We start from the raw sequence: 17186 nt of genomic DNA on the forward strand, positions 1-17186 counted from the left end.
CATTTTTTCTAAAGAAATGTTCCTGTTGGAGTGCTGCCTATACTTTGTTGTCTATATATGTGTGTGCCTACTCTTTTATGCTCTAATAGAACTTTATGAAATTGTATTGGAGCACTATTGACTCCATGTTCTTAGTAGTTTATCCCATGTATTTAGTGTCCATTCTGCTTACCTTTAGGCCGGTTCCACACGTCCGATATCTCAGGTATTGTAAAAACCGGTACCAGAGGTATCGGTACCGTGTGTCCGAGTGTGTCACACGTGTGGCAACAGTGTGCCGCATCAAGATCATACGGACGACGCCTGGGAATCAGCGCTACAGTTAGAGCTGTTCCCAAGCGCCGGGTGATGAACACTGCCCTCATCATGGTTCCCTGCCGTCGCTACCATCAGCACCAGCAGGGACCATAATGAGGGTAGTAGTAGTCTGCTCCCGCAGTGTCCCCACCTGTAAAAATAAGAATAAAATCCATATACTCACCTCTCCTAGGTGTCCCCCATTGTGATCCATGGCACCACTGCTGCCAAGGAGCCAGGGAGAAGGAGCGGCTCGGGAGTGGCAGCTCAGGAGCCGTGTCCTGTCATTCACTGAGCTGCAGCTCCGGAGCAGCTCATTCTCCCCGGCATCAGCGGTTACATGGATACAGCAGGGGACACCTAGAAGAGGTGAGTATATGGATCGTATTATTTTATTCTTATAGGTGGGTACACTGCGGGACAGACACCACTACCCTCATCACTGTACCTGCAGGTGCTGATCGCAGCGTCGGCAGGGAACCATGATGAGGGAGGTGTCCAGCACCCGGCGCTTGGGGACAGCGCTAACGGTCATCTGTGTGTGTTCAACGTGAGGCACTTTTGTGGACCGTGTATCTGCAAAAAAACCGGACTTTTCTCCGTGAGGAGCCCATGGACACACGGTCTGTGAAAACACACGGAGATGTGCACAGACCCATTCATTTGAATGTGTCTGCTTGTGACAGTGTCTCCAGTAAGTGTGGAACAAGTCACCACATGTACCAGAGCTACTGACGTGTGAAAGAGCCCTTATCAATATTTCTCTAAGGTCGGCCTCATTGAGGCATAAGGGCCTGAACATATTTTGAAAATAATATGTTTTCTGTTCTGATGATATTATTGCTAAGTATTAATGAACCTTTTATTTACGGTAAAGTTAATTTCTCTAATTATTTTTCTACACCTCGTTCACACGCGGCTCCGCTCCGTACACCTCGTACACACGCGGCTCTGCTCCGTACACCTCGTACACACGCGGCTCTGCTCCGTACACCTCGTACACACGCGGCTCCGCTCCGTACACCTCGTACACACGCGGCTCCGCTCCGTACACACGCGGCTCCGCTCTGTACACCTCGTACACACGCGCCTCCTCTCCGTACGCCTCGTACACGCGAGGCTCCTCTCCGTACGCCTCGTACACGCGCGGCTCCGCTCCGTACGCCTCGTACACACGCGGCTCCGCTCCGTACACCTCGTTCACACGCGGCTCCGCTCTGTACACACGCGGCTCTGCTCCATACACCTCGTACACACGTGGCTCCGCTCCGTACACCTCGTACACACGCGGCTCCTCTCCGTATGCCTCGTACACGCGCGGCTCCGCTCTGTACGCCTCTTACACACATGGCTCCATACACCTCGTACACATGCGGCTCCGCTCCGTACACCTCGTACACACGCGGCTCCGCTCCGTACACCTCGTACACACGCGGCTCCGCTCCGTACGCCTCGTACACACACTGCTCCATACACCTCGTACACGCGGCTCCGCTCCGCACACTTCGTACACACGCGGCTCCGCTCCGTACGCCTCGTACACACGCGTCTCCGCTCCGTACGTCTCGTACACACGCGTCTCCGCTCCGTACGCCTCGTACACACGCGTCTCCGCTCCGTACGCCTCGTACACACGCGTCTCCGCTCCGTACGCCTCGTACACACACGGCTCCATACACCTCGTACACACGCGTCTCCGCTCCGTACGCCTCGTACACACGCGTCTCCGCTCCGTACGCCTCGTACACACACGGCTCCATACACCTCGTACACACGCGGCTCCGCTCCGTACACCTCGTACACACGCGGCTCTGCTCCGTACACCTCGTACACACGCGGCTCCGCTCCGTACACACGCGGCTCCGCTCCGTACACCTCGTACACACGCGGCTCCGTTCCGTACACCTCGTACACACGCGGCTCTGCTCCGTACACCTCGTACACACGCGGCTGTGCTCCGTACACCTCGTACACGTGCGGCTCCGCTCCGTACACCTCGTACACACGCGGCTCCGCTCTGTACACCTTGTACACGCGCGGCTCTGCTCCGTACACCTTGTACACGCGCGGCTCTGCTCCGTACACCTCGTACACGCGCGGCTCTGCTCCGTACACCTCGTACACACGCGGCTCTGCTACATCCACACTGTAAACCCCTCCTGACCCCACACATAAACTTCAGCTCATCCAACACCATGACAACCAGCACAGCAGAGTCCTGCATCCACTGAGGCCCCTGATCATGTGACCCCTGACTCCTCCCCTCCTGTGACCTCATCACAGCTCCTGTGCGCACAGAGCAGCCATATATGTGGTGGCGGCTCTGCATGTGGAGACCCCATTACTGGGCGCAGGGGGCATTAACCCCTTCAGCACGGAGACTCTTTTGGGGTCTTGTGTTGCCCCTTTATAAGAATCATAAGGTTTTTGTTCTATTTCCTGTAATAGATACATATGACCCAACTATGGAGACAGGAAGGGAGGAAACGTATTGTTCTCATAGTACAGGACCCCTTTACTGACCCCACAGTGTAATGCCCCCATTATGCCCCTTATGCAGTATGTATGATGCCCCACAGTGTAATGCCCCCATTATGCCCCTTATGCAGTATGTATGATGCCCTCACACAGTGTAATGCCCCCATTATGCCCCTTATGCAGTATGTATGATGCCCCCACAGTGTAATGCCCCCATTATGCCCGTTATGCAGTATGTATGATGCCCCCCACAGTGTAATGCCCCCATTTTGCCCCTTATGCAGTATGTATGATGCCCCCCACAGTGTAATGCCCCATTATGCCCCTTATGCAGGATGTATGATGCCCCCACAGTGTAATGTTCCCGCAGTATCTCCTGAGGTCCTGCTGTTGGAATAATCCCTCTGGAAAATGGTTTTCCCTTTGCCTGCTCCCCTCCATGTAGACCCTCGAGCATGTATACATGCATGTAGGGGAGCAGGCCTTACTAGATATCGAGGCTTTGTACAGTAATATACCGCATGAGGATGGTATCAGAGAAGTAAGACATTTCTTGAAATCGAGATCAATAGAGTGTAGCAGACATAATGACTTCATGGAGGAAATTCTAAAATTCACTCTTACTCATAACTTCTTTCTTTTTGACAGTAAGTACTTTCCCCGAGCTCAGGGGTACTGCGATGGGGAGCCCCTGTGCCCCCTCATATGCTAACATATTCCTGTGCTGGTGGGAGGAAACCACAATATTGTGGGATGATCATAAGTGGTGGCATCCATATATTGGGGTATGGTATAAAAATATTAATGACATTTTTATCATCTGGTCAGGGACAAGTGAACAATTTCTTGAATTTGGAACTCAATATCCTTAGAGTCGGCCTTAGATTTATATCAGAGTTTAATTATTACCAGTTGCCTTTCCTGGATGTACTAATCAAGAAAGAATGGGATGGGACCCTAGGGACACTCATCTACCATAGACCTACAAGCACTAATAAACTATTAAAGTGGGATAGCCACCACCACCTCTCTATAAAAAAAGCAATATCCAAGGGCTAATTTTTAAGGTTGAGAAGAAACTGCTCTAATGTCACAGATATTAATATACAGGCAATAAATATGAACACCAGATTCAAGGAAAAAGGTACCCACAGTACATTTTGATTCCGCACGATTGTTTGCAGAAAATCGGGAGAGACAGACATTCCTCCATACCTAACCAAGAGAGCAAGAAAAATATGGGATAACACAAGTAATAGGAACTTAAGAGAATCAGAGTGACCTTATCTTTAATATCCTCAGAAAACCCTGACCGACCTGGACCTGAGGGTGCTGTGGGATCTACTCCCACAATAAGTTTCAGAAAGGGTTGGTCAATTAGGGACTGTTTAGTGCATAGTTTCCAAGTGGACTTGGCTGGATAGAGGAGTCTGCGGTTTCTTTAGATGTGGATAAAGTTGTACATGTAATTGGATGAGACCATGTAAATCTTTCTCGAGTTCCTCTACAGGTAAAATCTTTTTCCAGAGGGATTATTCCAACTGTAAATCTTCAGGACTAGTATATATGGCCACATGCACCTGTCCCCTAGATTATGTATGCACGACCAAGAGGGAGTCAAGGAGGAGGGTGGGGGGCATTTGGGCGAAATACGCCATGTTCGGGACACCCCATCAGTGAGACACATGAACAGTGTACACTGAGGTGAAATCGGAGACATCTCCTTTTGTATCATTGAGGTGGTTAGACCCAATGTGAGAGGAGGTGATCACAATAGATCACACAATAGATGTATCCTCAAAAAGGAAAGTGAGTGGATTTCCAGACTGGATTCACTAGCCCCTAAGGGACTCAATGAGCGAATTTCCTATGCCTGTTTTGTATGAATACAGCCCCATTCTGGATTACATTTTTGGATTTTATGCTGTACGCATTGCTACTCAGTTCCCTGTGAATGAGGTTCACATATTGTTGTACTTCATCGAGATATCTGAGCTTCTATATCAGAATTATTTCTTATTAGTTATATCCCACTTATACTATTTAGTGATGTGTGGTGATCCTTGTGCATCTCTAATTATGCAATAGGGGTCAAATTTGACCATTTAGGAACTTACTGTGGGCCATCATCCCATATTTTATGTAGTGATAAAGTATATCTACATGCCTATTGTATGATGGGAGGATGTGCAATACTTGTTTATAGTCTCCCATGACGCTGATTTCGGCGAGAGGATTTTTCATTTGGTGGAATGCAATCCAATACCATATGCGCTCCGGCATGGAACGTATGCTTCCGGACATGCACAGTCTCAATGATCCTAGATGCGCTGCGACATGGAACGCATATCTACGGGCATGCACAGTCACGGGTACAAGTGGTGCAGCAGCAATTTGTTTATCTGGCGTTTAAGTCAAAGCACGTCACTTTCGGCCATGCACACTAGGGGATGAATATTATTGGACCTATTGCGTATGATAAGTAGCGCAGGAGCAGTACATTATTGTAGACAGACTCCATTCTACACTTCTCAAAAAAATAAAGAGAACACTTAAACAACAGAATATAACTCCAAGTAAATCAAACTTCTGTGAAATCAAACTGTCCACTTAGAAAGCAACACTGATTGACAATCAATTTCACATGTTGTTGTGCAAATGGAATAGACAATAGATGGAAATTATTGTCAATTATCAAGACCCACTCAATAAAGGAGTGGTTCTGCAGCTGGGGACCACAAACTACATCTCAGTACCAATGCTTTCTTGCTGATGTTTTGGTCAATTTTGAATGTTGGTTGTGCTTTCACACTTGTGGTAGTATGAGACGGACTCTACAACCCACAGAAGTTGCTCAGGTAGTTCAGTTCATCCAGGATGGCACATCAATGCGAGCTGTGGCCAGAAGGTTTGATGTGTCTGTCAGCGTAGTGTCCAGAGGCTGGAAACACTACCAGGAGACTGGCCAGTACACCTGGAGATGTGGAGGGGGCCGTAGGAGGGCAACAACCCAGCAGCAGGACTGCTACTTCCTTGCACAAAGGTGGAGGAACAGGAGGAGCACTGCCAGAGCCCTGCAAAATGACCTCCAGAAGGCCACAAATGTGCATGTGTCTGCACAAACGGTTAGAAACCGACTCCATGAGGGTAGTATGAGGGCCCGACGTCCACAGATGGGGGTTGTGCTCACAGCCCAACACCATGCGGGACTCTTGGCATTTGCCACAGAACACCAGGATTGGCAAAGTTGCCACTGGCGCCCTGTGCTCTTCACAGATGAAAGCAGGTTCACACTGAGCACGTGACAGACGTGACAGAGTCTGGAGACACCGTGGAGAGCGATCTGCCTGCAACATCCTTCAGCATGACCAGTTTGGCAGTGGGTCAGTAATGGTTTGGGGTGGCATTTCTTTGGAGGGCCGCAGAGCCCTCCATGTGCTCGCCAGAGGTAGCCTGACTGCCATTAGGTACCGAGATGAGATCTTCAGACCCCTTGTGAGACCATATGCTGGTGCCGTTGGCCTTGGGTTCCTCCTAATGCAGGACAATGCCAGACCTCATGTGGCTGGAGTGTGTCAGCAGTTCCTGCAAGATGAAGGCATTGAAGCTATGGACTGGCCCGCCCGTTCGCCAGACCTGAATCTGACTGGGCACATCTGGAACATCATGTCTCGCTCCATCCACCAACGTCATGTTGCACCACAGACTGACCAGGAGTTGGCGGATGCTTTAGTCCAGGTCTTGGAGGAGATCCCACAGGAGACCATCTGCAACCTCATCGGGTGCATGCCCAGGCGTTGTAGGGAGGTCATACAGGCACGTGGCCACACACAATACTGAGCCTCATTTTGACTTGTTTTAAAGACATTACATCAAAGTTGGATTAGCCTGTAGTGTGTTTTTCCACTTTAATTTTGGGAATGACTACAAATCCAGGTCTCCATTGGTTAATAAATTTGATTTCCATTGATGATTTGTGTGCGATTTTGTTGTCAGCACATTCAACTTTGTACAGAACAAAGTATTCAATGAGAATATTTCATTCATTCAGATCTAGGATGTGTTATTTGAGTGTTCCCTTTATTTTTTTTGAGCAGTGTATAATTACTAGCTATTGAGCCCGTTCTACGGCCGGGTGGCGAGCATTTTTATTGATTATTAATGTTATTAATGGCACCGGAGTCAGGACATTCGCATACAGCTCTATTCTGCGCCATTTTTTTAAAGACACTGCAAATTCGCATATACGGTGTCTTCAATACACTGTGTTCCAAATTATTATGCAAATAATATTTTATCAGATTTTCCCAAATTACCTATATGAATTGCAGTCATTGTAATTTTCCAGTCAAATAACTATTAGAGTACAATTGAAAGGTTTTTGTACAAACTGCCTATGATAACAGTATATTTTTTTAAAAATAAAACACTCAAACTGCACTCAAAATGCATGTTCCAAATTATTATGCACAGCAGAGTTTTCAACCTTTTCATTTGAATAAAGAACAAAAAAATGGTCATTTTTGAAATTATAAGCATTAGCAGGTTATTACAAACTGAAATCAAACAGTTTTCAACTCAAAACTGTATTCTAGATGATGTAACATTTGCACATAGGACCCCTTGTTCGAAAGGAGCTTCTGAACTCTCTCGTCCATTGAATTTGTCAGGTTTTGGATGGTTTCTGCTTTAATTGTTTTGCATGAGGACAGAATACCCTCCCAGAGCTGTTGCTTAGATGTGAACTGGCTCCCGCCATCATAGACACTCCTTTTGATGATGCTCCAGAGGTTCTCAATGGGGTTGAGGTCAGGGGAGCATGGGGGCCACACCATAAGTTTGTCCCCTTTTATGCCCATAGCAGCCAGAGATGCAGATGTGTTATGTGCAGCATGAGACGGTGGGCCCCAGAGAAGTAGGAGGAAAGGACACCAGCCCTTTAAAGCCGAAGGCTGGGCACGTGCACGCAGGGTTCTTACCTGACCCGCCGCGGTGACGCACATCAAGATGAACGCGGGATGCAGCGGTGAGAGGGCGCTCTGCTCTGACAGGCCGCCCGCCGACGTTACATAGCAGTGACATTACATGGCCGCCGGCCCATAAGGGGCCGCACTAGTCAGCTTGCGGTCTCAGATAGGCCAGCGGCCTTTCAATGTTCCTGCTATGTGACGTAAGAACGCGGCCTGTCAGAGCAGAGAGCCCTGTCACAGCTGTGGCCAGTTTAACTACCGCGGCAAATATGAAGCAGCAAGAGGACACCGGGGGAGCGTAGGAAGGTAAGAAGTATTTTTAGCCCCCCCCCCCACCATCTGTGATTGGACAGGGTAGAGGATATGGGGTCTGACAGAGGGGCTCAAGATGAGGGCAACAAAGCAGCCCAGGTTGGGGACACTATTATGTGTAGGGGCCCAGGATGGGGACACTACTACTACTAAGTGGAGGGGCCTAGGATGGGGACACTACTAGGTGGAGGGGCCCAGGATCTGGGACATTATCAAATAAAGGGGCTCATTGTGGGGACACTATTAAAGGGAGCCTGTCATGTCAGTTGGAGCATGTAAACTGCCCACTGCAATATGCATCACTAACACGCTTTTTGAATTAATATCGGTGCTATAATCTTTAGTAAAAAAAAAAATTACTTAGGGGTGTTCCTTTCTTTATTCAGTCCGACTTGTCACCATCCACTCAATTTGAATTGTCCCCGGTTTGCGCCGACGTCACATGATTAGGCTTGTTGTGGACCCGCGCATGCGCTCTGTATGCTGTCATCCCCGCTTGTGCAATGTGTATTGTAAAGCCACGTGTCACCGCGACGATCGGCTCCCGCGCGTGCATAGTGACAAGCAGCTCCCGTGCATACATGTATACTATATACACAGGGGCTCTGTATATAGTGTCAGTGTACAGGTAATGTAGTGATCACCAGTGACATTATATACAGGAGCTCTGTACATAGTGTAATGTCACCGGTCACTGTATTACCTGTACACTGACACTATATACAGAGCTCCTGTGTGTAATGTGACCAGTGGTAATATTAGTGTTATCAGTATTGTAGTATTGTAGTATTCGGTCACTATGTTGTGGTAATATGTGGTCTGGTCATGGTGTGACAGTATTTCTCTCTTGTATGTGATACTATTCGAACACTATGTGGTCTGGTTGTGGTGTCTGTGGCGGTTTTTGTTCCTTGTATGTGGTATTATTAGATTACTATGTGGTGGTAATATGTGATATGGTCATCGTGTGGTGGTATTTGTCCATTGAATGTGGTATTATTCGGTCACTATGTGGTGGTAATATGTGATATGGTCATCGTGTGGTGGTATTTGTCCATTGAATGTGGTATTATTCGGTCACTATGTGGTGGTAATATGTGGCCTGGTCATGGCGTGTCAGTATTTCTCCCTTGTATGTGGTATTATTGGTCTTGGTGTAATGAATTGTTCTATGTATGGAGGTAATTTATTCTCTCTGATATCAATAACGGAAAAATTCTTGATTTCCAATAGAGATTAATGGGATTAAGTTAATAAAGGATTCCTTATCGTAGACAAAAGGGATTTAAGCAAACAATTGTCTAAAACTAGAGAGGAAGCTACAGTGTCACCAAACTGGAACACTAGTTGCCGTGTATTATCACTGCCTGTCAGTGTAATACAAACGGCCCGATACACATGAGATAAGTGGATAAGTGGTGGCTGAACAGTTATTTGGCAGACGGCAATCTCTCCCGACTCCCCCATACACACAAATATTACAGCTTTCCTGTGGTCTGTATGAGAGAGTCACCTCCAGACTCCTCTAGTGGAGGATTATCTACAGGAAGAACAAACGGATTAGCCTCTGAAATTCTGGATGCCAGATCCTTCTCTGCCCTGACATCTGTCTGGAGTTCCCCAAATACATTATATAGTCAACCAAACCCCCGAAATCACTACTTTCATGCAACTTTAGTCTGTGTATAAAGACGTTAAATGGTAACTTATTGAATGCTACCTCTGGCCCGACCTAATAGACCTTCATACATTGCAGGTCCAGACACCATTATTAGGCATTTAAGTATTGTAGTAACTAGGCAGCCACATAGTATCGAGTACTTGGGCATTCAACCAAACTCTGTCAAACTTCCTTAGATGCCATGTTTGCTTTTGAAAGCAGCAAGTGGGTAAACTGCCAGGGTTTATGTTGTAGCCGCACCTGTGCCATCCCTGCGGTGCACATCTATGTTCTGGTGCCCAAAAGAGTTAATTTCTTTTTAAAAAAAAAACAAATGTTTAAGGTGTTAAAAAAGAAAATGTGTCTTACGCTTTTGCATATTTTTTTCTTTTTACAAGAATTGTTAGTGCAATTTTCTTTTGAAACATTTTAATATCTGCTTTTTTCTGGTGTTTTTCTTGTAATATAGGAAAGCCTAAGGCCAGAAATAAACCCCATAAAACACTGTACATGGAGACTTTGGTATCAAATAATTTCTGTCCGCAATATTTGTGCAAACAAAAAAGCTTTTTATAAAAGCCTCAAACTTCTATGTGTGAATCAGACATAAGATCTAACGTGATAGAAGATTACAGTCCGGGGAAGACGGCAAAAATTAATATAGACGGTGGTGATATAGACAGTGACGGACTCTGGCCAAATATGTTTTTAGAGCAGTAGTAGAAGATGAAGATGTCGTCCTCATCATGAAGTAGTTATTTCTCATGTCACGTGTAATGAATATCTCCTGCAGTATTACTAATGCCGATTCCAGTGTCGGAAAATGAGACGAGAATTAGCAATAAGGAAGATGAGTCTATGAGAAACGTGTTCAGCTGCAGACTCCGAGGAAGAAACTGCTTGTTGTCTGCGGCCTAAAATATATAGGTTTTATTAGTAGATTTAAAGAAGAAATCTACATACTGTGAAATAATAAATTTCATGTTTCCCCTTATTACTTAACTCCAGTAATTTGTATTATTATACGTGATTTTTATGGTGTTACATCCGCTGATTTTCTTCTCATTTAGGTCTCTACAATATCAGATCCTCTCAGTGAAGATCTTCTATGTAAGAGAATTTTCCTGATTTACCATCAAAGATCGAGATAAACAGAGACGAGATGGCGGAGAGGATATTACACCTCGCCCTAGAGATCCTCTTCCGGCTTACTGGAGAGGTGAGAGATTCTGATGACGTCACATTACATCATTCTTATCTATGGGAATAACAGATGGACAGAACTGGAGAGGTGAGGAATCTGGAGATGTCTGTAGTGAGATTTATTAATGTGTCTCTCCATAACCAGGATTACACAGTAGTGAAGAAGACCTCTAGTGGGCGCTGTCAGGACCCTGTGTCTGAGGGATGGCAAAGAACCCTGAGCACAATCACAGTGCCTACCCCTCACCCCATGATACATGAGGACATTAATACCCAGAAGATCCTAGAACTCACCTACAAGATGATTGAGCTGCTGACTGGAGAGGTGACACTGCTGGGAATGCTGGGGCATTATACAGTAACACTATGAAGGGATCGGGGGGATGACGGTATCATTGTATGTGTCAGGTTCCTATAAGATGTCAGGACGTCACTGTCTATTTCTCCATGGAGGAGTGGGAGTATTTAGAAGGACACAAAGATCTGTACAAGAACGTCATGATGGAGGTTCCCCAGCCCATCACATCACCAGGTAATAGTCAGGACTAAATACACACAGCCTATAATTATCTGTATGTAAAGAATGAATTCAGTCCCTGTATGTGTTTCCTCCAGATCTATCCAGTAAGAGGACGACACCAGAGAGATGTCCCCGTCCTCTTATTCCATTGGACTGTAAACAAGAAGACCCCAATGTTCCTCAGGATCATCAGGTAGATGGAAAGAAGGTATCATGAGATCTCACCTATGATGTGTAGACGACTGTGAAGGTCTTGTGCTCAGTCTTGTTTTATCCACCAGGATTATATGTTTTATACTTGTGTAATGAGATTGGTGGAGATGGCCGGATTAGAGTTGATCATAGATGGGACTTCTCCATCTGTCTGTGACTTTTACAATATTTGTTTTAGGGTGAAGATCTGACCCATTTTAATACTACAGAGACATATGTGAGGGGTGATGAGCGGTGTAAAGAGGAGATTCCTACATATGACTACCCAGGTGAGTAGTAAGCACTAAATGCAGAGAAGTCACAGATTCTTCTCAGTCACCGGCTGTGGCTGCTTTATCGGTGGTGTAGTCCGGCCATATCACTATCGTGTGGTCACCATTTTGCCTCTAGACCACAACATTCTCCTCCACCCAAAACTGTTCAAATGACTTTAGGTATTGAAGCCCTTCTCTAGAACTTACTACCTAGAGGATCCGTCTACCAACTGAAATGAGAAGATTACTGTGATCTGTCATTGCCTTGGTGAATAATTTAATATTTTGCCATTTTTATGGACAGCTTAGATAGAAATGTTCAAAAATATAAAATTCAAGGATATTTTATTAAAAAATAATAATTAGTTTTATTCTTGGCAGATAATTTTACCAGGAGATCAGAGGGAACGCTGACATCTTCAATTTTTAAAACGGATGATCTTGAGATCCCACAGGACACCATTGAAGTGGATGCCATTACTCCAGATATGCCATCATCCCATCACAACAAAGATTTTCCATTTGATTCTTTAAAACAGCTCCTGTCTTCTGATTCATTACTGACTGAAAATCTGAGTCACAAAAGAGGCATTAAAAAACGAACTGCTCCTAAAGCAAAGAACCCATTTTCACTTTCAGAATATGGAAAAAGTTTTCCCCTCGAAAAGTCGTTTCTTCAAAAAATGTACACAGCAGAGAATAGAATTTCCTGCTTCAAGTGTGGGAAATGTTTTAGCCAGAAATCAGATCTTGTTAATCACCAGAGAACTCACACAGGGGAGAAGCCATTTTCATGTTCAGAATGTGGGAAATATTTTTTATGGAAATCACTTCTTGTTAGACACCAGAGAAGTCACACAGGGGAAAAGCCATTTTCATGTTCAGAATGTGGGAAATGTTTTACATGGAAATCACTTCTTGTTAGACACCAGAGAAGTCACACAGGGGAGAAGCCATCTTCATGTTCAGACTGTGGGAAATGTTTTACAAGGAAATCACTTCTTGTTAGACACCAGAGAAGTCACACAGGGGAAAAGCCATTTTCATGTTCAGAATGTGGGAAATGTTTTACATGGAAATCACTTCTTGTTAGACACCAGAGAAGTCACACAGGGGAAAAGCCATTTTCATGTTCAGAATGTGGGAAATGTTTTACATGGAAATCACTTCTTGTTACACACCAGAGAAGTCACACAGGGGAGAAGCCTTTTTCATGTTCAGAATGTGGGAAATGTTTTAACCGGAAAGCGCATCTTGAGAGCCACCAAAAAATACACACAGGGGAGAAGCCTTTTTCATGTTCAGAATGTGGGAAATGTTTTATCCAGAAAGCGCATCTTGATAGCCACCAAAGATTACATACAGGGGAGAAGCCTTTTTCATGTTCAGAATGTGGAAAATGTTTTAGCCGTAAATCAGATTTTGTTAGTCATCAGAGAAGTCACTCAGGGAAAAAGCCTTTTTCTTGTTCAGAATGTGAAAAATATTTTAGCCGTAAATCAGAATTTGTTAGTCACCAGAGAACTCACACAGGGGAGAAGCCATTTTCCTGTTCAGAATGTGGGAAATGTTTTGGCTCGAAAGCAAATCTTGATAGCCACCAGAGAATCCATACTGGAGAGAAGCCTTTTTCATGTTCAGAATGTGGGAAATGTTTTTTACAAAAATCACTTCTTGTTAGACACCAGAGAAGTCACACAGGGGAGAAGCCATTTTCATGTTCAGAATGTGGGAACTGTTTTCTAGATAAATCAACTCTTGTTAATCATCAGAGAATTCACACAGGGGAGAAGCTTTTTTCATGTTCAGAATGTGGGAAATGTTTTAACCGGAAAGCCCATCGTGATAGCCACCAGAGAACCCACACAGGGGAGAAGCCTTTTTTCTGTTCAGAATGTGGAAAATATTTTATGACGAAATCATCTCTTCTTAGACACCAAAGAATTCACACAGGGGAGAAGCCTTTTTCATGTTCTTAATTGTGGAAAATGTTTTACTTGGAAATCAACTCTTACTAAACATCAGAGAAGTCACACATTGACGAAACATTTCATGTTCAGAATGTTGGAAATTTTCTAACCGAAAATTATATCTTCTTAAAGGAGTTGACTACTACTAGGACATCCCCTTGTCATTCCTCATGTTTGGTCTCATTAAAATAAAAACACTCATACTCTCCTCCCGTTGCAGCGCTATTCAAGTAGTGTCGCGACTCGCGTTCCTTGGGCTCACATAAGGTTGTTACATCACACTAGCCATGCGCATAATCAGTTTCATTTACTGTCATTATATCTGGGCTGTGGTTACATCATACTGTAGAGGGAGCTGTGAGGGACGTTATACTGGTAGTTGTAGGGTACATCATACTGTATAAGGGTCTGGGGGTGACATTATACTGGAGGCTGTGGGGATATCACACTTGTTTTGGGGCTAAAGGGGACACTATACTGGCGATTGTGGTGAAATCATAGTGTATAGTGGGCTATGGGGGAAATTATACTGGGTAGGGTGGGGACATCATACTGTATGGGGGGCTGTGGGTACATCATACTGTATAGGAGTCTGAGGTGACCAAACTGCATGGAGGGCTGTGAGGGACATTATATTGGGGTCTGTGGTGACCATACTGTTGGGCACCTTAGATTGACAGTCCATCTGTAACTGAAAAGTCATCATGACGTTTGAACAAGATTGAGATGAAAAGAAAGAGAACGACAAAATCAGAGAAAATGTCCCTTTTATGAGGTACTTGGATGTAAATTTTTATTTGTGATGCTGCCTGCATCTCATCCGTACTGTGATTTCGTAAGGGCCGCAATCTGATGATGGCTGAAAACATCAACTCCCAGAATCTTTTTACCATTGATAATGACATACTGGGAGTTGTTGGTTCATGTGCTACAAATGCATATGGCTCTGACCTGACATTAGAAATAATTGTTATACTAAGCTTGGTTCAGTTATTCAAATACTTATGGTGGTTCTGATGCTGTATTCTTGTTCTGATGGTAGTTCTGGTGATTTATTCATGTACTGATGATGGTACTGGTTTTGTATTTATTTACTGTTAAAGGTATTGGTGCTGAATTCATATACTAATAGTGGTTCTGATGATATATTCATGAATTGATGATGATTCTAGTGGCCTATTTATTTACTTAGTGTGGTTCTTGTACCATATTCATATATTATTGATGGGTCTGGAGAAGTGTTGGTCGAGCATATGTATTCTTAACCCTTTAGGCATCCACGCTCGGGTGCTCGCCGAGTATATGCGGCTAGCTCGGCATCTATGTTAGTGTCACCGCGGGTGCATGGCTGATAAACAAGCAATCCCTGCATGTGTCACAGCTGTTTATCAGCCGTGACACTAACATAGAGGCCGAGCACGCCGCAAATACTCGGCGAGCATCCCAGCGTGCATGCCGAAAGGGTTAACAATTAGTGATGATCGAACATGCTCGTTGCTCGAGATTTACGAGCATGCTCGGGCGAGCACCTATTATCTTCAGCGTGCTCAGGCGAGCACCTATTATCTTCAGCGTGCTCGGGCATTAAGTTTTCGTCACTCCGTGAACATGATTTGCAACTGTTTGACAGCTTTAATAACAGGTATTCCTCACATGTATTAAAGCTGTCAAACAGTCGCAAATCATGTTCACGGAGCGACGCAAACATAAAGCCCGAACACGCTGAAGATAATAGGTGCTCGCCCGAGCATGCTCGATCATCACTATTAACAATACATGCTCGATCAACACTAGTCTGGAGTTCTATTTATATACTAATGATGATTTTGGTTTCATATTCATGTACTGATGATGGTTCTGTCGATGAATGCATCACTAGAACAACATTAGTACATGAGTATAGTAGCAGAACACCCAACCCTACATAAATATGTCACCAACACCACCATCAGAACAAGAATATGTCAACAGAACCTCCATATGTACAGGAATGTCACCAGAAACACGATCAGTACAAGAATATGGCACCAAAAACATCAGTTTTATTGCAAGCTGTATATTTTGCATAATTGAAACCAAATGGCCTCTATTATACTTAAGCTATATTAGTTTCGACGACTATCCTTGGGTCTGACATTTACAATATATAATGTCAAGAATTAATATTGCTATTTGGCATTGTGAAAGTGGTCTTCAAACAATGAATGAGTCTATATCTATCTCTGAAATTGCAATCACTATTAAGCCTCATCCATAAAGTACACCACATATTTTAGTTTTGCTGGGATTTTTTTGGTGAAAAGGTAACAATGTTAATGGAATTGGTCATCAGATCTTGATAACTGACCAATCTGGGCAGGGGGATGTGTTAGGGGTCATATTACCTTACTGTCTGACCCATTCCTTTGCTTGGGATGAGGTGCCATTGGCCTTATCTGCCTAGGGCACTAAAATGCCTTGTCCTGAATGACTTCAATGTAATACTGACATGTGGACCGGGTCATCAAGGACTAGTAGCAGAGCCCATTTCTCCAATAACTCTCCACGACAGCACCACAGGAGGATGTCACCCCACTCTGATAGGGACAAAGAGGTCAAATAGCCCCTCCCATATCCTCTCTCCAGTGCTTTTTCTGTGCCGGCGGTAGACATTGGATTAAGATTATCTATAGCCAGGTATCGGAGATCGATTGGCCCTACTTTTCCTCTCCTATGCTGCTCCTGTCTCCTAGTGGACCCAGGACTCCCCTTCCAGTCCGCACCTTTGGTTAAAGTCTGGGAGGTTCTTCAGGCTGGAGGCCTCACTGAGCTCTCCAGCCTATCCCCCCTCCCCCCTTCGTGATCATCGTCGGACCTGGGACAGCGTGGGACACTGAGCTCCTCTGCATACTTCCGGCTTGTCCCGGACTGGAGTACATGTGACATGGGTCCGGTCGTCGGAAGTGACGTCTTTATAATGTCCCTTCCGGTTTTGCATTCCACACTGGAACTCAGCAACACTGCTACACCAGATAGTGAAAATTATGGTGGAGATGACCATCTCTGATTGCATGGGCCATCCACCCCTTGCTCTCACAGCTGGACATTGGGTGGGGAGTCTCTATAAGGCTACGGCCCCACCATCAGTATTTGGTCAGTATTTTTTCTCAGGAGTGGGAGCCAAAACCAGTTGAACAATCAGAGAAAAGGTATAATAGAAACAAGTGCACCAATTCTGCATTTATCACCCTCTCCTGGTTTTGGCTCCCACTCCAGAGAAAAAATACTGATGAAATACTGATAGTGGGGCCGTGGCCTAATCAAGAGAAA

The 17186-nt window shown here is 44.9% G+C and overlaps 1 pseudogene; it reads left to right on the top strand.

The window, feature by feature from the left end:
• The window catches only part of LOC141207002 (uncharacterized), a 60097-nt pseudogene extending 46053 nt beyond the window's left edge, over nucleotides 1-14044 (top strand).
• Nucleotides 14045-17186: the final 3142 nt, after the last annotated feature.

The sequence above is a fragment of the Phyllobates terribilis genome, unplaced genomic scaffold (assembly GCF_046119375.1).
Source record: "Phyllobates terribilis strain yellow unplaced genomic scaffold, ASM4611937v1 Scaffold_156__1_contigs__length_4398808, whole genome shotgun sequence".
NCBI classification, from domain to species: domain Eukaryota; kingdom Metazoa; phylum Chordata; class Amphibia; order Anura; family Dendrobatidae; genus Phyllobates; species Phyllobates terribilis.